This window comes from Leptonychotes weddellii, chromosome 3, assembly GCF_054177405.1.
Source record: "Leptonychotes weddellii isolate Sample4059 chromosome 3, ASM5417740v2, whole genome shotgun sequence".
NCBI lineage: Eukaryota > Metazoa > Chordata > Mammalia > Carnivora > Phocidae > Leptonychotes > Leptonychotes weddellii.
The window spans coordinates 18,445,324-18,470,995 of NC_138371.1; positions in this window are offsets into that span (position 1 = coordinate 18,445,324).

The following is a 25,672-nucleotide window of genomic DNA, read 5'->3' on the forward strand; positions in this document are numbered from 1 at the left end:
CAGCCATTCTCCTTTTGACTGATGAAGCCTAATCCTCCACATCTTAGATTCTAGGCTGGTCTATGACTGCTTTGAACAATAGGTTACTACAGAAGTGACACTAGACCAGATCCAAGTCTAGTCTTTAACAAGATGGGCAGTTTCTTCCTTCCCACTCACAGGAGAAAGCCAGCCTCCATATAAGAAGTCCAACTATCCTGATCCCTCCATGCTATGAGGAAACCAAAGCTAGCCATATTGGAGAAGTCACATAAAGAGAAAGCATTGATAGTCAAACTCTAGCTATTCCAGCCAGCCCAACCCACCCACCAGACATATAAGTGAAGAAACTACATTGACTATCCAGCCCATTTGAGCCTTCAGATGACTCCAATCCCGACTGCCATCTGACTACAACTGCAAGGAAGACCCCCAATGAGAACTGACACCCAGTGAAGCCCAATCAACCCACAGAGCTGTGACAGATAATACATTGCCATTTTAAGCCACTAAGTTTTGGAGTAGCTTGTCATGTAGCAATAGATACCTGAAGGACCCATTGTCTTTCTCTGGACCCCACTTCCTTCTCCTTTACCCTACCCCATGTTCCTCACGGTCGATCAATGTCAAACTTCAGGCCCCATCCTCATTGCAGGGCCTTCCTTCCCCACCCCATCCAATTATCCTAGGTCCTGCACCACTCTAAACATTATTACATTGTCTCAGTTATCTTTGCTCCCTCCCCTGCATTTCTCATAATTGAGTTATTCTGTTCTTGGCCATGGCCTCTCTCCTTTCACTAAACATGGGCTCTCAGAAGTCAGAGGCCATGAATACTTTGACCACTATTTCATCCCCATATCTAAGAAATTGTATGTGCTCAATAAATATTTGTCAAATGGATGGGTAAGTCGTAACCTGTCCATACAACACAGAGCCACTGGGAGGGTGATGATGGGTGGGGGACATATTTCCAGAACCTCCATAGTCTATCAAGCAAATAAGTGAATAATTACATATAGTGTTGGCATTAATCTTGATCTGAAAGGCTCATACACTTGCTGAAAAGTCTTGGAAGTATGTTTTTTCCTTATCCCCCAAATCAGCTGATTGAAGAATGGCTGCAGAGAAGCTGTCATTACACATTTGCTGATTAGTTGATAGAAAATTGGATTTTAAAACTGATGATTTAATGGGTGGGTAACTAGTAAAGTCGTTCTGGAAATGACTCCTGCCACAAGGATCCCCAAAAGCTTGGGAGAGAGAACTCAATGAAGAAAGCCCAAGATTTTGTCCTCTTTTGCCAACTCTTCTTGACATAGAACTTCACCTGCACAAACAGAATTCCAGGAGCATGTCTGTAACATGCCTGCAGGTCCCAGTTCCCAGGGAGAGAGAGGTTGGTGGGAAGGAATCTGATCAGAAGTTAAGGGTGAAGTTAGGTAGTTTTGCACTTCAGATCACTGGACCCAAGGGAACCAAATCCCAGGCAGGATTTATAAAACCCACGATTATCAGGGATCCAAGCCACATTGTGTGTGCCATCTCCTCCCTTACCACAGCACTTGTTTTGATTCATACAAACTATTTCAATTTTTATGTTGAAGGCTGTCACAATTATTGGCAAGGGCCATTCTCCCTGATCTGATTCTCCCTATATCATGTCTCTTTCTTCTCCAGTCTCACCAGTACCCCTCACCTCTCTCAGTGTTCCAGGTCTTTCCTAAATTTTCTTTGCACCTCCCCTCATGGTCTCTAAGTTCTTGCCTCTTCCCTGCATTCTAATAAGACTGGGCATACTGCTAAGATGGCTTGGGGTTTCTTCAGTCCTCCTTGCCCAGAGGTGGCCAGGGAACCATAGAGGAGAGAGGAGACTGGGTGGCTAGTACAGGTGGGAATTTCTGTGTTATGGGTGAGTGATTGCAAGTCAGAAGACCCAAGTTCTTCCCCCAGCCTCTAGCCAGATGACCTTTACTCAAATACTTAACCTCCAGAGCTTTGGTTTATTCATCTGAAAAAAAAAAAGAATAACCATGTGGAGGCTATTTATAATTATATAAATAAAAATTATTATGCCTGCCCCCTCCCTCAGGGAGATGGAAATTGGACATACTCTGTACATTTCTAATGCTAAGCAAATGCATAAAAATATGGTTTCTGCTGTCTGGTTGTAAGGAGGCCTGGTCTCACTTAAGCTAAGAGTTTCTGTGTTCTTATCCTGGCTCTGCCCTTAACTCATTGTGTCACCTTAGATAAGTCATGGTCCCACTTTAAGTGTCAAAATCCTCAACCATAAAATGAGGTAGTCAGAGTAGATGATCTTCTAGAATAGAAGGCACCATCTGGGATCCGTATTCTGGGTATACTTCACCCAATCTTCTATCCCCCACATTGCATGTGGTGTATAACAGGCACTTATAACATAATTGATGAACGAGTGAATGTGTGATATATAATATGTACAGTCAAGCCATGAAAATAGTCATCCATCCACATTCAGAATTGCTAAAAGAAATCTGGGAGGGGGCAGGGCAGTATATAGAAGAGGATCATAATGAAAACCAGGGGCCAGGGACCACATCCCTCCTCTCCCTCCTCCTTTCCACATCCTCTGCCCTGGTTTCCTGAGAACCTGGCCCAGGATGGCACGCACAGATGAGCTTTGGTCAAAGACTGAACATCTCTAAGCCAGATCAGAGTAGAAGAGGCAAGGGGATTAGAAGACAGATGGAAGGATGTACAGAAGATGGAGATCCCCTAGAAGAAGGCAGGAGGTTTCAAACTTTAAACTCTGACAACATGAAAACTCCTTTTGCAATTATGTAATCATATAATGAGGTCACTCACTCGAGGAAACTGAGAGACATCAAGGTCACATGGCTCATTGGTGACAAGGCCAGTTTGGGTTTCAGGAGGGAACAAAGGTGGTGCTGCCTGGGATTCTCTTAACTATCTCGCATGAGTTCCCACCTAGCCAGATTATTTTGACTTTGGAAGCAGGGACCATACCACCTCCCCTATCTGTCTTCTGTCTTCTCTCCAGGCTCAATTCCCTACCCCTTCCTCAAAGCATGCAGCAAGAGTGCCTGGATGTGGAACAGATGGCCTGTAAATCATGAAGGCCCATGGGCTGGGAGCAGTTTTCTACTCACTCTATAGCCCCTCTCTGTCTTAATGCAGCCATATAATTTCCCCCTCATCATGGAGGGAACCCTTGATCTCAGAGAAGGAATTCACAGTTTCTCAATCACCTGCCTGGGAATGGATGGCAGCTGGAGGACAAGGGCCATTGCCAGAGCCCACGTGAGCACTGGCCTCACAGCCCTGGCAGCAGAGGTAGCTGCAGTCATGATGAGCCTTCACCGTGACCCAGTCCTGGGGGAACATCTGCAGAGCAGTGGTTGTCTTGGAATAGGCCATGGGAAAGTCCATGAGAAGCCACGGCTCTTGAAAACCATCCCAGAATCCCACTGGAATGCTTTGCCAGAGTCTGCTGAGCCTGAAAGGTCTTGGGTTTTAAGCTATTTTATTCATTTTTATTTTGGGGCTGGACTTTTTAGTTGGAAATTTGGAACACTAAAACTCTCCCAGGACATTAGTTCCAAGCTGATCACTTGGGGACCTATGCTCAGGCTATTCAGCTCAATACTGCAAATGTATCTTGTCCTCAAGACTGTGACTAAGATATCCAAGGCCAGGAAGCAAGAATTGAGTCCAAAACCCAAATTCTTGCCTCCAGGCTGTAGCTCTTCTCCTCATGGCTAGGGAAATGTAAGCTACCTAGAGTAGACACTTTGCCTTATTCACTTCTGAAAGCCCAGTACCCACAACAGCCCTGAGCTATACGTCTTCAAGGAGCATTTGACTGAACAAATGGACAATTTGCCAGACTATACAAGGAGAATCTCCAAGAAAAGTAACTTCATTCAACCTCAGTGCCTCTCCTCTTAGGTTATGATAGAAGTGATGGGTTAGCCAACCATAACCTGTGGGCCAAATTCAATTTGTGTACAGTCCATGAGCTGAGAATTTCTTTTACATTTCTAAAATCCTGAAAAAATGTAAAGAAACATATTTTGTTACTCATGAAATGTATGTGAAATCCACATTTCAGTGTCCATAAAGACGGTTTTGTCAGAGCCTAGCCACACCCATTCACTTACTGGTATTCTCCATGGCTGCTTTTGCAGAGCGACAGCAAAGCTGAGGAATTATAACGGAGACCACAGGACCCACAGAGCTGAAAACATATGCTATCTGGACCTTTACGGAAGAAGTTTGCTGACCCCTGACCTAAAGAATCTCCCCAATTAGATAAAGGTTGTCTAAAAAGCCAACATTCATGGTTTGGATTAAGCATCTCTCTCTCTGTCTCTCTTTCTCTCCTCTTCTTTTTAAATAGAAATCTTTCTAGAAGTGCTTTAAGTTACCTTTAGTGGTATAATTTATTTGTCTGACAGTTTTTCTCTATAAAAAAAGGGGGGGGCTGTTCAAAAACAAAGGGTCCTAGGGAAGGAATTTCTAAAAGACCTAGAAGGTTCAAACAGGGGACCACCAAGAAAAACTTGGTCCATTTTATGTGTTGTCAGGGCTAGCACTGCCCCCAGGGCTCTGATGAAGGATACAAAAGGGAAATTGCTTTGAGCTCACATAAGGACCCATTGGCTTACCCTGAAACAGCCATGCCCTCTATCAGGTCTTGCTTTCCCCAGCTTGCTTCCCCGGACTCCTCAGCCATCTTGGGTCAGCATGAATGGCACTGTCTGTGGAGGTCTTCTCTGAGCCAGGCCACAGTGCACACACGGCTCCCTTGAGCAGCAGGATCGTGGTATGGTTTATCTTGGTTCAGACATAGCAAATGGCATCTGTCCCTCCCTCCCCACAGACACACAGCCATGGCAGGCACAATCAATCACAACAATCTAGTCAACAAAATTATAATTCTTTGCCATCTCTGGTCACATTGATGTAGGAGAGATTTGGGGACTCAGGGCTGTGGCCCAGAAAGAATTCTTAAGACGTTTTATCAAAGCACAAGGACAAGACCCGTGGGCAGAAAGAGCTGAACGGGGGTCATGAGGAGCGGCCCATTATATACTTTCAAGTTGGGAGGGGGTTAGGGATAGCCTAAGTCTCTAAGGAATTTTGGAAACAAGGTTTCCAGGACCTTGAGGGGGCTAGCTATTGTTGGGAAAAGGTCGCTTATTATCGTCTAATAAGACCTGAGTCATGAGACCCTTCAGATGTATATCAGTGGGTCATATGCTTGAGGGATGATTGCCAACATGTATCCTGGGGGGTAGAGATAAAGGAAGTTTCCAAAGGAATTTTTATATGTTAAAGTAGGCTTACAGGATCCTGGGGGTTGGGCTAAGATTGCCTTTTTCCCTTAGCAAAGTATTAACATTGAGGCAGCTGAGTCCCTAGAGGAATGTCACTTTACCCATTTCAAGGACTTGTCAATGGGCTGTAAGTAGTAAGGAAATTGAATTTTTCTCTTGCCTTTGCTTCCCACATCAGCATGAGCCTCTAGACAACCAATTCCTTGCACGTATAATCTTTGTCTTACTGATTTTTATTTCCCCATACCTAATACAACGCTGATGTTGAGGGAGGTGTGCCACTGACATGAGTCCTCTCCCCCGTCCTTTTGCTGTCCTGTCATGCCTCGAGAAGGCGTAGGATGGAAGCCGATGCTCTTGCCACTGTAGCGCTGCTCCCCACCTCCCCAGAATCCCTGTAAGGGAAGCAAGTCCTCCCCAGGTGAGAACAAACATCTAGAACATTAGTCCAGGGGTTCAGATCAGCCTGATGTCAACACCCATCCAGGGTCAACCACAGCTAGTGTGGCTTTTGTCGCTTTGGATAGTGTCCCCTGGGCTTCAGTTTATTGAAGGAAGAGCCTTCGTTTGTGTTTCCTCTCTGGTTTTCTGATGAGCTAGGAAGGTTCCCCATCCTATCTGAGTCCCCTTTCTTCACCTTGGACAGCAAGAGAAAGCAACGGTCACCTCTACACACAGCTCAAAACCCTCTCTCCAAGCCAGAGGAAAGTAACTTCCAACCTCTTCTCAACTAAGAAGAGAAACCCTCCTCTTTTAGCAGGTCTTTTCAGCGGCTAGCAAGAGCGTCTCAAGAAATTTAAATACAGTGGCCTGTCTCCTGGCAGATGCAGTTACCCTGGCAACTTCTAACTTAAACCAATTGCCTTGGATACCAAGGACCTTGGTGACAGACTTCTTAAGCAACCAAATTCCTCAGAACTGACTCCTCTAGGGATTTATACAACTCCTGCAGAGCAGAACCCTCCTAAACTTCTACTGGAAGAGAAAAATTTGAAATCCCCATTGGCAAAAATAACAGAAACCCGGCTAGGTGTATTTATGTCACCAACCCTCAATGCTCTGGACATGGATAATTTAGAATTTAAGTTTCACAAGTCAAAAAAATCATGACCAAGTGAGAATTGAGAACGGGAGCTGGAACTCAAGAGGACCAACAAATGGAAGGAGCATGTTGGGGATGGTGGTTCACAAACCCAGACAGGAATAGACTCACCTGGGGAATGTGCACTAATACAGAGTCCCCAGCCCTGGCCCCCCTGCCCCTCCCCCTCCTCCCCCTGAGATTCTAATACTCTTGGTCTGGAATGAAACCTGGATCATTTTTTAAAGTCCTCTCAGTGATTCTGATAAGCATTCAAATTTGGGAGCCAAGATTCTGAAGAATATTCCTTTCCCCCTCTCCACCATGTTCCAAGGGTATCCTAGACCTTAGTTCCCTCCGTTGCTGCCAGCCCGAATTTCTAGAGGGACAAGAATTCATTTTCTTTAACGTGAAAAGAAGCAACAGTGGCCACTAAGTGCCGTGCTTGGCCCTATGCCAAGGGAACCTGGGAGCTTGAAGCTGCATCTGGCCCTGGGCTGTTGCAAGGCTGTATGGTTTCTTTTGGGCTTGCTGCCTGGTTTTTTTTAGGTGCTGGGTCTGTAGACTAGTAGGCTGACCTTCCTTGGCTATTCCCCAGGGAGCAGGCTAGCAGGCTCCTGCTGTCTCTGCAGCTACAAGGCACCACTTCCACGGCATTTAGGTAACAGGAGCTGACTGGCAGCAATGGCTGGAACCAGTATTATACCTGGAGACACAGCCTGTTGGGCAGAAAAGACTCCTGTGTTGAGTCTTAATGGGTGGTGTCAGCACAGCTGCTCACAAGCTGTGTGATTTGGGGCTAGTCACTTCCCTTCTCTAGATCTCAGTTCCCCCAGCTACGAAACAAGGGGTTGAACTAGGTAGAGGCAGAATGGAGTAGTGGAAGGAATGTGGGTTTTGTGGCCAGACTTCCTCATGAAATCATTCTGAAACTTTGGGCAAGTGACTGAACCTCATTGTGCATCAATTTCTTCACCTTAGACTGTTTCTTCCTTCAACAGTACTTCCTTCAAAACATTGATGTGCCAGTTTAAGGAGATAGTATGTGCCAAGTGCTTGACTTCAACTTCACTTGAGATCCAAGACACACACACACACAGACACATACACATGCGTGCTCACACATACCTGCTCACCCCTTAACCAATTATCTGACAAAGTGGGTGCCATATTCCAGTAGATATGGCGAGTCTGAAGGGAGTTGAGGAGAGAGACAGATTTCTACACATATGGTGGGTAGGGAGGAAGGGACATATGACCTTCTGAAGAAAACAGGGTTTGAGTTGGGATTTTGACAAATGCCCAGAATTTGAATAAACAACTGAAGGAAAAAACCCTGAAGTGTAGAAGGAAGATCAGTAAATTTGGATTTTAATATCAGCCTCTCACTGCCTCTCACTGCTCAGGTTTGTCGTCTTGCTGATTCTCTGTTTCTTTATCTATAAAATGGAGTTGTGGTGAGAATGGATAAGATAAGATGACATAGGAGAAAATGCCTTGTATGGTGTCTGGAACATGGTAGGTATCAGATGAGTGGATGGGTGGATGGATGGATGGATGGATGGATGGAAAGAAGAATGCCCTAGCACCTTTATAAGTCAGTGAATATATTAGTAGAGCTCAGCAATTTCCAGAGTATTCATTGAACACTAGAATCCCAAGATACTCCAGGGGGAGAGGGGGTGTTCCCTGATCAATTAAATTTAAAAATGGCAGCATGATCTATCCCTCTTTTAAAGATTTGCAATTTAATGTCAACACGTTAATGATTCTGCAAAGTCTTTTCTAACTTTACACCCAGTAGTTCCCAAATCTAGTTTACTTCTTAACCAATTTTCCACAGTAAGCCTGTTAGCCTCCCACTGAACTTGACAGGGGTCTTTCTAGTGTGAACTAAGTGGATGATGGCAGAGAAAATTAGAAAAAATACTTTTCCTTTTCTTCTGTTTTCCTTTGTGTTTCCACCATGTACAGCTTGAGGGATGATCTGTGCAGTGGTGTGGAGGAGCACAGTCCTGAAGGCCAAGCACCCATGTTTGGAAACAGAAACCTGTGCTTAAATTCATCCCTTCACTTGTCAGCCATGTTGCCTTGGGCAAGGTCCTTAGCGTCTCTTTCCCTCTAACTCTTTGTCTATAAAGTTGCAGCACTTGTCTCCTAAAATCATTGAGACTCAGATGAACTAATCTACCCAAAGAGGTTAGCATCGTGTTCCGCACAGAACAAGCACTCAGGATGCAGAAAATGGTGTCATTATTATGCCACCCTCTGAACATTCTCTACCAGTCATTTTGCAACACCCAGCATGACTTGGACATTGAGCCCTGGGACTAGGAATCACGCTAATCTCTGCTTTCCTCTCCTGTGTGGGGCCAGCCAATAGCCCCATTGAGAGGAGATAAGTGAGACCATTTTAAAGGAGACGGTGATGGTGGTGTTTGCTTTGTGCTTTTTCTGAATACAAGCAAAGGAAGGGGGCTCTGTCAGAAGGAGGTCATGTCCTCTCAAACCGGTCTGACCTGTCAATGTCAACTCACAGGCTGGCAGCTGGCCACTGAGAGATGGAGAATCTGCTTAGTCATTTCTCAACAGCAAGAGCAAGTGGCTTGAAGAAGAAGCCAAATATGCCCCTTGGGAGGCCAGCCAAGTGCCTCCTAAAAAGAGAAAAGGAGAGGCAGTGCAGAACTCCAGGCACTAGGATCTGATCAGGGCCACGAGGCAGAGACAGCTGGCCTCCAGTGTCAGAGACCTCTGCTCTACTCAAGTGCCACCATTGTGGGTTGGGGGAGTTTGGCAGGGTTCACCCCAGGCCATCAAACCCAAATGCCCAGCTCTACCCACTTCGCTGAAGAATGTTGGTCACTGGCAGCTGTGGTCTCTGCAAAGGTCTTATGGTCAGATTCTCTTCATTCACCCGTTCATTCAGTTAACAATTACTGAAGGCTGATTATATTTGCCAAGGGGGACATAGTTGTGCAAAAGACAGAAAAAGTAGCTGCACTTATGGAGTCAACATTCTAGTGGAGAGAGACAGAAAATACACAAGTACAAGTAAGAAAATAATTTCAGGGAAAGTGAAGTACTTTAAGGAGAAATGATGGGGCGAGGGGAAGTCAGTGGACTGGGAGCTAGAAAATGTTGGAGAAGGTGGACACTCAGGCCCCCTCAAAGAAGAGACATTTGAGCTAAGACCTCCATGGAGCCTGGGAAGGAGCCAGAAGAGGTTTGGAAGGAGAGTGCCCCAAGCAGAAAGGACAGCAAGCACCATGGCCCTGGGACAGAAATGAGCCCAGGGTTTTGAAGAAGGGCGAAAATGGGGGCAGCCAAGTTGGGAAGTAGATGGGAGGGCAAGAGAAGGGTAGAGATGAGGTCAGAAACCTCAGCAGGCCAAGGCAAAGAGTTTGATTTTTTTTTTTCTCCAAAGGTGATGAGAAGTCATTGGAAGATTTCCAGTGGAGGGGAGAAAAACAAACAGTCCTAACTATTGTGCAAAAACCAGATGGAAGAAAGCATGAGCTGGAGCAGGGAGCATGGTTGGCCCAGTACAGGGGAGAAGCCATGGTGGCTCACTAAAGTGTTGGCAGGTGGGGTGAGCTCTGGAGTGGATTTTGAAGGTAGAGTAATAGGACCTGCTGGCCAGTGGGATGCGGGTTGTGACTGAAAGTAGGGGGTCAAGAACACTCCCAAAACAACTGCCATTTTACTGACTCATTCTCTATTATTATCATCCTTGTATTTTTTTCTCAAAATGTGCATGGTGTTGCTATACCTGACTCCTTAGACCATCATGTCCAGTAATTAGGTTAAGTGCTTTGCTTGCCATTTACATGTGAAGAAACTGAAGCATAATAGTCAAGTAAATTCTATTCAGGTGAAGATACTCCCCAAACTGGAACCTGGGGTGTCTTGAATCTTACTCAGAGCTCTTCTCTGTGGGCCAGGAAATCTTCTTAAGCCCAGGCTTTGCCATTCTTCATCAGACTGTTCCAAGTTCTTTATAAACAGGAGGATAATTGGCATCACTCCCACCTTACTCTTTTCCACTCCACACAAACCTTTCTTTTAGCTGTCTTCTCTGTGGTACGGATTGGTTCCTACTGACCACATCCACTTCCTCTTTTTCCTGGGCATACAACTATACTACCTTTCCCAGTCTTCCTTGTAGTTAGCATTTCCATGTGACTGATTTTTAGTCAATAGAATTTGAGCAGAATTAATGCACACCTTCCAAGTCCAGCCCATAAAAATATCCCAAGCTCAATTGTCCATGCTTTTTCCCCTTCTATCAGCTTGGTGTAGATGAGCATGACTGCCTTGGAGCATGTATTTGAGGTGGCAGAACTCAAGATGGAAAGATCTGGATCCCTGATCACTACATGGGGGAAAGTGGCCTGCCAATCAGGAAAACACATTTTATACTTTTTATGAACAACATACTTCTGCCATGTATGAGCCATTATACATTTTGGGATTTGTTTGCCACAGCAACTAGTATATTGATGTGGGTTAGAGACAACTTGCTCTGACCCAGGAAGACGCTTTCCAACACTTAGACTCTTAGCATGAGACTAATGATCGAAGAAAGAAGCTCAAAGACCATAGACCATGCCCTTCTTAATCCAAGAGAGGAAATGAGATTCAGAGAAGGACAAATCTGGCATTGTCTAAGGTCATGGAGACCAAAAGGTCTCTGCAGGACTAGAGCATTCATTTCCTGGCTCCTTTTCAGGACACGATGTTGCCACTCTACTGACAGATGTCAAGTACAGTGTCCAAGACAGGCTTTAGAACAGGATTCAGACAAAGCTCACTGTCAGAAATGTCTTCTGTACTTGTAACCTGAATCTCCCTACTAGCAGTTTACATCCCCCTGTTTATGTTCTGTCCTCAGGGAAGTTGATGAGTGTCTGATCACCTGCCTTCCTATAATAACCTTCCCAACACTGGAGGGTGAGCATTGGATTATCGTCCAGTCTCCACTTTTCTAGCACAGCAATAGTCCCCCAAACATGTCTTCTTTTCTAAATAAAAACAATCATGACCACAACAGCCATAGCCTTGGCTCGGGTGGTTGAAACGCTGGTCTAGCCTGAACCGGCCCCATTATGCAGTTGTTTCTTCCATCATTCAGTGGGGCCTGTAGCTGTCATTCACAGGACATGCTCTGGCAGAAGGAACAGAAGAGGGTTTGGGTTGAGTCAGTCTGCCCACCCTCACATTCCCTGAAGCCCTCTGAGCACTAAGCTATAGACTATAGCTTTGACCTTATTTCAAGCAGGGAGAGTACAAAAATCTACTTTTAAGGACTATCCCAGTGGTCTTGAACCTTTTCTGATCCACATTCCTATCAATAAAATACTTTGATCATAAATCCCTAATATACACAAGTAATATCTATTTAAATGTTTATAAGGATATGTATGTGCTATATGAGTTCACTATGTATATACTACAGCATTCCCCAAAATAGGGATTTTAAAAGGACAAGATAACAAAACAATATGAATGAAAGTGCCAAGAGTTCCTCTCCTGGCCCTAGTGGGCCCATCTGCATGGGCCCCCTCTTTGGAGAACACTTGGTCCATCAAAGTCTTTGAACTGAAGTCACAAACTGGCAGCCTGCAGGCCAAATATAGCCCACAGATGTGTTTTGTTTGGCCTGGACAATGTTTTCTAAATTTTCTATTAGTTCCCAACACTTAAAAATTGGACAAGTTCACATAAAAAGCCAGAGATTTTTATCCATTTTGTTCACTGCTTTATCCCTAGTACCTGATGCATAGTAGGCACTCAAATACCTAATTGAATTTCCAGCTTCTCTCAAAAAAGTCAGCTGGTCTTTCTTTCTGGTAATAATCCCCTGGAGCTGAGCAGTGATTAGCACCCCTGCCCCATTAGCAGGGCGTGGACTCGCGGGTCCTGAACCACAGTCCTCACGCCTCCCTGTTGTCCCATATCTAACCACCTTCATTCATGCCTGTTACCTGCCTGGTCCCCAGCACTATCTGAACATTTGCTTCTACCTTAAGAGTTTCTGGTTATGTGATGGCCTCAGTCACCCTTCATGTGACCAAAACAAAACCAATAGTTCACCTGGAGCCCAAAAACACAGGTTGGAGCCTGATTCTGCCAGTTACCATCCTCAGGAAATTTGCTCTCCAAGCCACAGTCTCCTAATCTGGAAATGGGAATAGCAATACCTTTCTCACAGGGTGTTTGAGAATAAAAAAAAAAAAAAAAAAAAATCAGATAATATCTGTGGGCTATTTTGTAAATTGTAAAGTGTCATGGAAATTAGAAAACATGGTTATTGTAGCTATATTCATCCTCCAAAAGGACTAGTTGAGGTAATGGGGATAGAGACACATAGTATCATTGCCCAGAGCTGACCACACCCCCTTACATAAACCGCGTCCTTCTCTGCCACCCGCTACATACTCTCAAAACTACCCTGCCATCTAACACTTTGGATCTGGGCAGACGATGTAGAAACAGGCCAAAGAGTAAGGAAGAAGCCACCACCCTAAAGCTTGGGGTTAATTTCTCCTGATAACATTGACTCCTTTATTTTGCACTTTCTTATGTCTCTTCACTTAATGCTTGTGACTTAATTCAGCATCCGACCTAAGTCTCAATGCCCCTTGCCCAGAGATCAATTGTGCGCCCATTCTTTGCACACCTAATCCTAAGGACAGGTCCCTACAACCTCCTCCTTCTTCTCTTTGAGTCTACTTGTCTTGGACTTCTAATCTTGTTATTTGCCCCTTGGAAATATGCCTAAGAGAGTGTTCCTTTTCCACCTTTTTATCAGCAGGGAGGCTATATCTGCTACATATAAGACTAGCTCCCCAGCAACAATTCCCCTAGACACACACACACACACTTTCTCTCTCTTCTCCCTTCTGGCTTTCCCATAAATATTTGCGAACTGCAGGCTGAAATACACAAACTTACCAATATTCAACCATTTCTGACCTAGGAAAGGGGGTAGTTGTCTACAGTTCAACTTAATAGGTGTAACGCAGAGGCCTGACCTTGGGGGGTTTCTGTGATCTCTGAATCTTGCTATTTTTAAGCCAAAGCAAGTTGTTCTTGTCCATTTCTATGACAACTGCACTGAAAAAGCCTAAGAAAAATACTTCAGCCTCTCAGATGTGTGAGGGGGCTTCCTTCCTCACAGACCTGAGCTACAGTTGTCAGATAATTCCATGAACTAGAAACCCTGGTAAAAATATATATTCTGGATGCAACAGATTCTTGCCTCTTCTGTCTCCTACTCCCTGGGGGAAACGAATGATAAACTATGCATGCTGGCTTGGGGCTGGCAAACTGAAAGTCTTTCTAAGGAAGCAGGGCATCACCTCAGGACCTTCCAAGGCCCACGTCTCAGACATTCCACATTTCCCCTCCCCTTGTTCTTTCAGCCCTTCATGAAAGCGGTTCCTGAATCCCTATCTCTGGTTTCTTTTGTTCTGTCCCTCGGCAGGCAGTCCCCCGCCACCTGCCCCCTCCCCTGAAGCCCTCCCTCTCCCTTAACATGACTCACTCTTCAGCCCAACAGAGGAAAGAGGAGACCCCAGAAATGCTGGGAGAACTCCCCCAACTGCCCCCGCAACTGACACCTGAAATGTTAGCAGAAATCCTAAAGCACTGAACACTGTTTTCTCTCTCTCGTGGGGTCCCATTTTAAAAGGCAAATTCACCACATATTAAGAATTTCTGAAACTACTTATCAGAATGCTAACGTTCCAAGAGATACCCTTGGGTGTTCATTAAAAAGGGGGGGGGTCTTTTGTCCAATAAGTCTGGGAATCGCTGAATGCCCTAGCTAGCCCTGTGCAGGAATTTCATAATACAGCATCACATGAAAGACTTAGAGACCTCACAGCAAGGGACCCTATTTAACTTTGTTCAATCTGGTGTATCCTACATATATTCATCCAAGGAACCCTTTTATTGTCATTTCCCGGAACTTTATGTCCCACAGAAAACACTCTGTGAAAGCCTGCTCTAACCCTTGAGGGTGAATGAATGGGTTTAACACACCACCTTCCCCCTGGGTGTTTAGAGAGCACAGGGCTGGGGAGGACACCAGATCTCTTATCAGCCCCACCACCCCTGCAATGGAACACCACTCACACAGGTTTGCAAATGGCTTTCCTCCTCTGTCCTGGACACACACAGTATCTGCAAAGAGCAGAGAATTCCCAAATGCCTGCTCTAGCCTATCACCCTTCATCAGTCTGGGCCCTGAGAAGCCCAACACGAGCCTGCAACAGACACCATGAAGACAAAGAGATCCAAGAGGACTCCACCCAAAAGGGAGGAGATGGGGAGTCCAAGTAGGATACATTCTGTTTCATCCCATTGCCCAGTTTTGATTAAGCACACCCTGGTCTCCAAATGCATGTGTCAGGGCTTGAACCTAGTCTCACCCAGGTGGGAGCCCCTGGAGCATCCTGCAGAAACCACAGACTTGGATGTGCCTCCTTCGTCAAATTCCGGTGATTCATCTGGATCCCCCACTTTAGCATTTTAATTCTTTCTACTTGTCATTACTCTGGTTCATCTATGTAGCTTATCTCTCCACCTAGAATGTAAACTCCAGGAGGCTTGAGGCCATACCTCCTCCTTCCTCTGTTTCTCCCTATAGCATCTAGTTCTCGATAACAGGTGCAGAGGAAGTACTTAGGAAACAATACTAAATTGTATCCACAGCATCTCTTCTGCTTCTTAGCCACCCCAGGAAGGAAGGGAGGTAAAATAGGAAAGCTCTTTTCACCCACCTCCTGACAGACTCACAGACTCAAACAATACCCTCCATTTCTGAATAAACTAAAAAAGCCCACGGCTCCCTGATTGCTCACAGCCACTGAAATTCAGGATTCAGGAACCACTTTCAGGCCACTCTCTCATGCCCTCATGCACTTCTGTTCTCAGAAATCGAGTTATTTGCTTATCAAGAAGAGTCTGTGGAGTTCCCAAATTTGGGCATGCCAGTTGCATCTGTCCCTATAGTTATGTATTTTAAGTAAAGCTACTGGGACAGATGCTTGTTTCCACCTAGACTAGATATTCTCCACCTGCCCCTTCCAGTCCATTCTCCACACTCTTCCAACCAACTCTGTGCACCAGGAGGCTGACTGTGTGGACTGGGTCAGTCAGGCCTCCTTGTCCTCTGGCTTCTGGTTGGGTTTGGTTAATGGAAGTTCTCAGTGAGAAATGGAAGTTGGGAAGAAAGAAAGGTCGGCCTGTATGTCCCCCGATGCCCTCCCTGTTGGTCTTGAGCTTGACAGTGGTTCAATGCCTCTACCAAAACCATAGCAACTGCCAGCATCTATCTCCTCTAGCTACCTGACAACACCATGCTGGGGATGGGAGCCGCCCCCACTGTTTCTGTCACTGTGCACTCCCCCACCCCTTCTTGGTTCCCCTCAACCCTGTGTACACTGTATCGTTCTTCTGCTGAACTCTGCAACCCTTCCTTCTGAGTGTACCATCTCTTCTCCTCCCCCCAGGACCCTGATGGATCCCCCTACCAACAACAATCTGTCCCTCTCTTCTTTTCTAACAGAGCCCCATTTTCTTCTAATTCCAGGATTCTAAGTATTTCAGGGACCATCTCCCTCATGCTCAGGGAGAGAGGGAAGACAAGATGTAAGTAAATAACATAAAATCTCTGCAGTTGCAAACCTGGGAAGGAAATGCCCAATGAATCCCATGAATTTCAGATATACTCCCCCCTGTCCTTCACTGTATAGAAGCCACCATAGCTCCTCACATCAGTCAAGGTCTATTAACCCCCCAACCCCAGTATAGTAACTCCTTTCTTGGCCGGGCAGTCTATCGGCATGAGGACCCCAAGTGAGCTAGCGACGGTTGTAGGTGTACGGGGCCCAAGGTTTACCTTAGAGGGGGTGTTTTGGTATGCTCCAGACCACTGAGCCTCTAACAGAGGCCTCAATGTGGTAGATATTTGAATCTTTGTGGAGCTTAACTTCCCACTTTCTGGTATGCATATGTCTTAGGAAGGCTACTTTCTGCTAACAGGTCCAATTTTATTATGGATTTTATCAATATCACATGCAGAGAGAAGGAGAGATTGTTCTGGCGGTTGTTCTGGTTATGGGGTAAGAATTTAACCCATACAGACGTTCTTCCTTCTTTCATGTCATCTATTTTTTGTTTTCCTCAGTGCAGGTACTTTCTTAAAGGTTATGGTTACCCATCTCAAGAATTTGGTGAACTTAATTTGGCCCACGCCTTCCTTCTCAGAAGGCCTGTGTTTATGATCCATAGGACCATACGCTCCCTGGAACATAAGTCAGCTGTATTAATTATTGTGAATTCTTCCAACCTAAGCAGTTCCTGGCACAAAACTCTGTGGAGTTGGACTGAATTATTTGAGTCAGGGTGACCCATGGAGGCTTCAAGCAATTCCCAGGGGACACTGGGTTCCTTTGTCCACATTCTCTGCCCTGGTGCAGAAAAATGAAGCATAGGGTATCCACTGAGATTTTTCATGGGGTCCCTCTTCCCTAAGGGCTGCCCTTCTTGGGATGTCTTTAATCTTGTAGAGTTCCCTTGACATTATCTGTGCAAATCAGAGCCCAGAGGAGCAGCAACAGGTGGAGAGAGCTATGCTCCTGGAGGCAGAGTCTTGCCACAGAGACATATGGAAATATTTTACACACTCTCTCAGCACACTTTCAACCACTCCTCCCCCCATGGTACATTTACCATACACCTGCTGTGTGTTAAGCACTGAGCTTTTGTATAGATTAGTTCACCTCAGGAAGAGCAGAAATTTCAGATTATCCCTGGGCTGGTAGGGTTGGAGGATGGTCTTGGGTAGTAAGTCTTTGGCCTCTTTCCAGATCTGTAAATGGAGTGGGTATGCTACATGATCTCTCAGGAGTTTTCCAGTCCAAATTTGCTAACATTCTATGTAGCTCTGAGATTTAGTTTCTCTTTCCAGCAGATACCCCAGTAGAGCTCCTAAGTCTCTCTCAACCTGAGCTTCCTCTCTAAGAGTTGAGACAGCCAAGGGCTTGAGTGCAGGGACTTAGTTTTTGAAGCGATCCCAGGAAACATGGGTGGGGTAAAGGGAGGCAGGAAGGAAGGGAGGGAGGAAAGAAGGAAGGAAGGAAGGAGGAAGGAAGGCAGGCTAACACGAGGGTGCATTATGGAGCTGGTCATCATTGTGACAAACTGAGGCTCGGTCCCACCGATACTCTCTGAAGAACCATATAGAATACACCTCATAATTCCGTTTGCTGGCAGGACAGAAAGAGAGGAACGTTTATCTACCGGCTCCCATCCACCACTAGTCAGAGGTTGTACCATGGAGTTCACACCCTTACCCCTCCTGGTCAGCACCCATGTCCATGCCCAGGAGTTTCCCACAGTCCCATCAGAGAAGCCCCAGGGAGAGGCAAGAGATACAAGGTGCAGCTGAGATGAGGACTGTCCGGGGCTCTGAGCTGGTTGCCACGACAACGGCTTGAAAGGCGGACCCAGAGGATATACCGTTAGGATTTGCCAGGTTTCGCGAAAATATATTATGCTCAGTTAAACTTGAATTTTTAGGTAAGCAATGAATAAGCATATGCCCCATGCAATGTTGGGGGCATGCTTATATGAACTAAATGATTCATTGTTTATCTGAAATTCAGATGTGACTGGACATCTTGTGTTTTATTTGGCCACCCGATATGCAGTGCACAGTGGGGAACAGGAGGCGTGCCCGGCAAAAGCCCCAGCCCTCCTCCACAGTCTCCTTTGAGATTCTCTCTCTCTGCCTTGAGGGTCTCGGTTACAGAAGTGGCTCAGTTAGGAGTGATGACCTATATTCCTCTGTGTAAGGACAAGAGAGGCAAGCTGGAGAAAATGCAGCCTGGTGATATGAAATAAGACCCAGAATGTCCACTTTTTCAGGATCTGCAAGCCCAGGGAAGGACTCTTGTGCTTGACTCGGGCAAGACCCCACGCTGAGCAAATCCAGGCTGGTTCTGTCCGCCTCCCCCCGCCACACCCCTCCATGGTGGGGGCATCCCCAGCAATGTCAAATGTGAAGGCCTACGAAAAAAGGGAGAACAGAAATACTTGTTTTCATTAAAAAGAGAACGCAAATGTCAAAAGCCTGTGGGGGTTTTTTCCCCCACAAATCCATTTGCTGTTTGCCAGCAGACCCCTCATCTCAAAATATACCAAATGTGATTGTTTTAAGGGCACTGAAGAGTTAGTAGGTGTTTCCTATTTTAAGTTTAAGAATAAAATTATACGCAAACAATGAATCATGAAACACTACGTCAAAAACTAATGATGTAATGTATGTTGATTAACATAATATAATAAAAAATTAAAGGTGCTTAAAAAATAATACTATTTTTGTTTTCCTTGTAGCTTCATCATTTCCAGAATTTGACATCTGTCTGTTAGTGAGGTGTCCTCAGCCCCTGTGCCATCAGGAAGCTTCTGTCCTGCTCGGGTCCTTCGCCTAGCCAGAATGACAACTCCACCGGAGTCCCTGCACTTCATACCTCATCCCTGGTGAGGATAAAGCTAATTGTACAAAGGTGTGTTTGCCATGCTGGAACCCTGAATCTACCACACACCCTGTGCCTCTGGACAGGACACAGAAGCTGCTCATTACCTTCGCCTGGGATCAGCCCCATCAGCACCTGTCTGAGCTGTAAGGATTCCAGAGTGCAGCTCCTACTGAGTTCTAGTTCCCAAAAGTGGGGTGGAAAGGACAATCATATTATCTTGTCCAGCCTCCTGGTTCCATCGATGAAGACGCTTCATCCCCCAGGTGGGGAGTGACAGGTCCAAGGTCCACACCAGATTTTGCCATTTGACAAAGTCAAGAGAAAAACCCCATTACCCCAGCAATAGCCTCAACCCACTCCCCCACCCTCTCTGATTGTATTACCACCTTCATATTAGTACTGCTCCATTGTGGAGGGAGGTTAGATGTGATCTCAGACTGAACTCCCACACGTAACCCATAGGGACCATTCTTTGAAGACTACTAGTGTGAGCATCTATTCTTCATGACTCGGAAGGCAGGTCAGAGCCTTACATCACTCAAGGCAGTAGCCATGAACGGCTTGTTGTAGAGGAAATCCGTATGCAAACCCCACTTCCATCATTTAATACTCACGTAACTTTGTACAGATCACATGATCTTCCAGAAGCTCAGCCTGCCTGAAGAATGGACAGGTGATCTCTGCCTGACTCATAGAGTCATTGTAGGCACAGACTTCCCACACACAACAGTGTAAAAAGGAATACATGTCAGCTATTATTGTACAGAAGGACGTTGTGGGAAGATGCTGGTTTAGGAAACTTCCCAACCATATTCTGTGTGAATGATCTGACATACTGTACAAGACCAGTTATTGGTTATATGCTTTCTACTGCATCTACTACATCCACCACACTCCTGGACTGGCCCCTGCACCCCTCTGCCCCCCGCCAAGTAAACTGCTGTCTGTTGCTTATAAATGTGTTGTCCCTTATAGTAGCCACTAGCTACATGTGGCTATTTACGTTGAAAATATAAATAAGGCAAAGTAAAGTAAAAATAAGTAATCTCATATTGCATGGAGCACTGGGTGTTATACGAAAACAATGAATCGTGGATCACTACATCAAAAACTAATTATGTATTGTATGGTGACTAACACAACATAATAAAATAAAATTTTTTAAAAAATGTAATCCCATAGCCACACGAACCACATTTTAAGAGATCAATAGCCACATGTGGCTAGAGGCCACCCTAAAGGACATAGCAGGACAGAGCAGATAGAGAACACTTACACCATCACAGAAAATTCTATTGCCCAGCGCCATGGGAGGATAGTCAAAACTTACATAAGCCACAGGATCTTTCATGGTTTAGTCCCAACCTACCTGTCAAGGTTCATCTCCTGCCTCACCTGCCCATCTGCACCCCTAGACTCTGCACCAAAGCCCAGGTTCTTCCTGGCTTGTACTTGCACAGGTCTGTGACTATCTTCGTGCGATTTCCTTTGTCAACGGTGCCCTCCCTCCCTTACACCACACCCCCCTCCAACCCCCACTCCTGACTGCCTGACAAACCCTGCTCACCATCCCAGGCCCAGTGCATAACGTTCTTCTTTGGGGCCTTTCTCCATTATGCTCCCAGAAGGAATCAATCAGTCCTTTTTCTTTGGTTCCACCACTGGCGTCCCCACTACAACATCCACACCCTGATGGTCTCAGGGTGTTTGCTCGCAGTCTCTGTTGCTGGTCTCTGAAGCCTTGGTGGGGCAGGGACTGGGTCTCCTGCATCTTTGTACCTGCAGGGCTCTGGCCAGGCCAGGGCAGAGTGGAGACCTTGACCAATGTCAAGGCCACAGGTCTTATCTCTTGCCACCACCTCTCTTCCTCGTCCCAGGGCTTCACAGCTCTGGTTTAGTCACAGTTGTTTGCCCTTAAGGGAAGGGCTTAGCCCCAGACTGCTGGTTCTCCCGGAGCCAACAAAACTGTGGAGAGAACCGCACTTTGGAAGCAGGAACTCAGCCCTTGTCAGGGGCCATGGAGAAGAGTCAGCTACAGAAAGCAGGCCCTGAGGGCGAGAGCCTGCTTCTGGGAGGGAGGGGACAAGGAAGGGCAGCCTCAGAACACACACACACACTGCCCATTCTTTCCCAGTGGAATACTCCCGGCCTGACCTCTCTGGCGCCCAGGCCGGCGGCGCTCCCAGCCTCCCACGCGGGCATTCTCCCTGGAGCACCACCCCACGTGCCTGCCCAACAGGCCCCAGGGCCGGCGGAGCCTCCTGCAGCTGAGTGTTCCCCGTGCCTGCTCCCCAAACCCCCTTCCAAATGAGCGCATCCATGCCATACCCCTCACCGCTGCTCCCACCCATGTCTTCTGTGCTCTTAGAACCACCACCAGCCCCACATCTTTCCAGCTTCCTGGCCAGAAGCTTCCCTCTCCTTTCCTTCTCCCCCAAGGCCACCTCCTGCAATCAGTCAGAAAGCCCTGCCCCACACACCCCTGCAGGGGGCCTTAACTCTCAGACGCTGGACTCATCTTTCCCGTGTGGGCCACCTCGCCATATGAATTTCTTAACCAGGCTTTCCTCCCCCACTTACCTTGGCTGCCGCCCCTTCACTGGAACATGCCATCCACTTTCGCACTGCTGTACCTCTTCTCGGCCTCAGAGTGCAGCTCGAACATCACTCCCTGTGAGTAACCCTGGGCTTACATCCTCACCCAGGCTGCCTGGGTTCATGCCCCACTGAGGGACCTGGAGAAAGGTATTGAGCCTCTCCATGCCTCAGTTTCTTCATCTGCAGAAGAGGAGCATAGTGTTACCCACCAGTTGTTGAACAGATTGAAGGGATACTTTGTGAAAACACACAGCTTGGCACCTAGCACACAGCTCTCTCTGTCTACCGTTGGTGGTGGTGGTGGTGTCTCAGACAAATGTCATCTGCCCTGCCTCCCTGCTCCAACCACGTTTGGCCTGCATCTCTAGCCTGGGGCTCAATTCTTTGGCTTTGGTTCTGCCCAGGGCCACCTTACTCAGAAAACACAGGAATCAAGTCTACCTTATCTGTCACCTCTCCAGGCTTGTGCAGACTAGCCCCACGAAAGGCCTTTGAATTCTTCCTGCCCTTCCCCCCAGCAGACCCTGCCACCCCCGCCCCCGGTCCTGCTGAGGGCCTCTCTAATTCTGACTCCACAGAAGTGCATGTGCGTCTGAGGGTGCTGTGAGTGTGCAAATGAGTGGGTCTGTGAGACCATGTGGGAGGGTCTGAATGTGGGTCTGTGTGGGTGTGCAAATGTGTGAACCCCTCCATGTGAGTGTGTTGGACAAGAATGCTTTCCACACAAATCCAGCAGTTTCCCTTCCCTCTTGGCTATCTTTACAGTCAGAATGTCTGCATTTCTGTCACCGGTCAAACATAATCATGAAAAGCTACAGAATGTTCCTTCAACTTGTTTCCAGCCCCTCCCTCCTCTGCATTCCCCGTTGCTACCCTGCAGAGAGCGCAAGGGGCTGAAGAGAAATAACACAGCATCACAAAGACCTGGGAGCCGCACTGAGGGTACAAAGAACCTTCAATCATCTCCACTCAGGTGACTTATCTGGCTGGGAATTGGGGAATTTGTTCTGCCCACACAATCAGATTAGCTAATATTTAAGGAGCGATCGCCATGTACCAGGCACTTCACTTATCAGCAACAAGTCAATTCTCAGAGGTAGTTACCCATAGTACTTCCATTTTTTCAAATGAAAAAACCAAGGCACAGAGAGCTGAAACAACTTGCCCAAGGTCACACAGTGGTAAGTGATGGAGCCCAGAGTCAACCTAGGAGGTGTGACGAAAATGCTTATGTGTGTAGCTACTAGATTTACTGCCAGAAATGGCTTTTTCAGAGTTCTGTCCCACCCCATGCCCCAGAGATCTGAGATAAAGACGGGGTGGGGGGTGTGTGGTGTGTGCGTGTGTGTGTATCTGAGTAACCAGGTAACCAGGAAAGGAAAACTGGGCACCTCGGGCGGGTGTCAGAAAGGACAGAAGAACGGGAGCCAAGGAGAGGTCTCGCGGTTCTCCAACATCCAGCCACGTAGGTCTCCGAAAAGCGCCCCAACTGGACTGGAGCTGAGTGTCGGTGACCCAGGCCGGGAGGATCAGCCTGACACCAGGGGGATGCCAGTTGGACTGTAGACAGCAGCAATTTGTTCCTAGTTGAAGCCAAGCCATTTGGAGTTGTGGGATCAGCAGATGTCAGGACAGGGTGGGGTTGCAGAAGCCAAGCTAGCCATCAGCCCACTATTGGAGTCACTAGTGCTTCCAGAAAGGCTGCAGCGGTGGTTCTCAAAATGAGGTCCAAGGGCCACAAACAGTAGGATCTCCCAGAGGGTTCCTTAAATTGCAGATTCCGGGGCCCCACCCTACTGAGCCACAGTCTCTTGGACTGGACCCTGAAATCTGCCTTTTCTCACAAGCCCTCTGGAGATTCAGATTTGCTCTCCGAAACGTTCCCCGGAAGCAGACCCTGAAAGGAAATGGAGGGCTCTTAGCACAAGGATTTATAATGGAAGTGCTGCCCAGAAAAGTCCATAGGAAATGGGGGAGCAGGAGAGGGAGGAAGGAACCGGGCAGGGGTGTGGGCTCAGAGGAGGTCCTGCAGACGGTGGCTTCTGCCTGATCCCACAGGGGCTCCAGAATCATCCAAGGGACTCCAGCCACCCCAAGTCCTTCAAGGATCAACATCTTGAGCACATCTAAGACTGCTTATTTATTGGCCCAAACTGGGTTTTACTGGTGAAATTAGGGACTTGTTTATTAGCATGACGAATGATGAAAATGGGTTCTTTTGTGAAATTAAAGCTATTCACGATATAGAGATTGGCTAACATAGCTTGGAAACAGCCCCCACTTTGCATAAAGATGCAAGGAAACCTAGGCCTGAACCTGGGTTTGGCTTCTGGGACTTACAAGCAATTTGGTGTCCAGCCTTTGGTCAAGAGGATTTCTAATGGGCTAAGGCTGATTGTCAGCATCACAGGAGCCTGCCTTTGGAACTGTGATTTTCTGCCTCAAGTAAATTTCCCGTGGGAGAACAGAGCATCTGTAGGACCCATGTAGGCTAGCAGAGCAGATGAGCAATCATGCCTTTTTGATTATGAATGCTTATTCGAGAACTGTAGGTAGGAATATGGTCTGAGACTAGCCTAGGAACAGCTAACCTCACCCAACTCAAGCTCCTTTGGCTCCACTATTAACCACTGAGAAGCATTAAGGGCCATCCTTGAGCAGATCAACTCAGACTGTCTGTGACAGGGCAGACAACTGGGAATGACACACTTACCATGGGATGAGCAAAAGATCTTTTCATGTGTTTGCGACTATGGGTGGGGTTCCCTAGACCACCTGCCTCAGATCACCCTAGGAGCTTGTTAAAGAGTACATTTCAGTGTTCCTCCCAGACCTACTGAATTACAATCAATGGGCGTGAAGGAGCTTGGAAATTGGTATTTTTTGGAAAGCACCCCAGTGATTTTCTGTACACTAAAATCTGAGAACCACTGCTAAGGAAATTTCTTCTCGCCTACCCCCTCGTACCCCCAGGGTCAAAGCTTGTATGGTTAAAGAACAAGAATCACCCATTTATTGTTCTGCCTTGATTATAACTGCAAGTCCACTTTTGATAAGGTCAGAGCCACCAGGAGGAGGAAGTTGTCAGAAATAGGGGGGCTGGACTTCTGTGAACTGCAGTATGGAGAATTCAAGCAAGAAGGCACACCTCCCATTGGCTACCCAGTGCCCACTTCCCCTTCTAGACCCTGCTCTGCCCACCCTGAAAGCCCAGCTTTGCCCTCCATGGCCACCATTCAGCAGCGGGGAGGAAGATGGCGCTGGGGGGAGAGCGTAGACTTGGGTGAATACATGAAGGCAGTAGGAGTGGGAACTGCTCTGTGAAAAATGCGAGCAAGGGCCAAGCCCACCTATGCCATCTCTGCTGACAAGAACCTCACCATGAAATATAAAGAACTTTGAAAATAATTCAGTTTTCTTATAAACTGGGAGATAATTTTAAAGACATTGCAGCTGATGGCAGAAACGCTCCGATCTGCAATTTTAAAGTGGTGCATGGCTGCCCCAGCAGGAAGGGGCTGGGAAGGGGCCACGTAACAAGACAAGTGGAAGGTGGAGAATCAGTGGTGGGGTGCATTGTGAACAATGTCACCCGGACTCTGAAAATTTCATCACCACTTTTGACAGGATTCAGTTGTGAAGATCAACAAGCTCTCCTCTAATCTCCATACTGCTCCTTCTTTTGTTTCATTCTTGTGTTCAATCATCTTTATCACCAGCATTCTCCAGGCAACAATTTCAAAATGTCAGTTTAATTAGGATCAGTCCCTTGGTTAGTAAATACACATATTTTTTCTTAAAAAAAAAAAAAGAACATTAAGAATTTAAGTAGGAGTCAAGCATCCAATAGAGCTTCTGGCTATGATCCCACCAGGGATGTCATTATGCAGGTGCATGCTTGTAGGACCTTGTAAAGTTCAAAAATCTTTACAACTTCTCCGACATTTAGTAAAACAAAGATGTGGGCAGGTAGGGTGGGAGGCCATGGGCTTATCTTTGGTGGCAGTGAGGAAATTGGCTACAGCCAGTCTTTGTTGGGGGAGACAAGGAGCAAGGAGTAGAATGGAGAGTGACAGCCCCCCAGAACAGAGAGAAGAGGAAGCTATTCTTTTTTTTTTTTT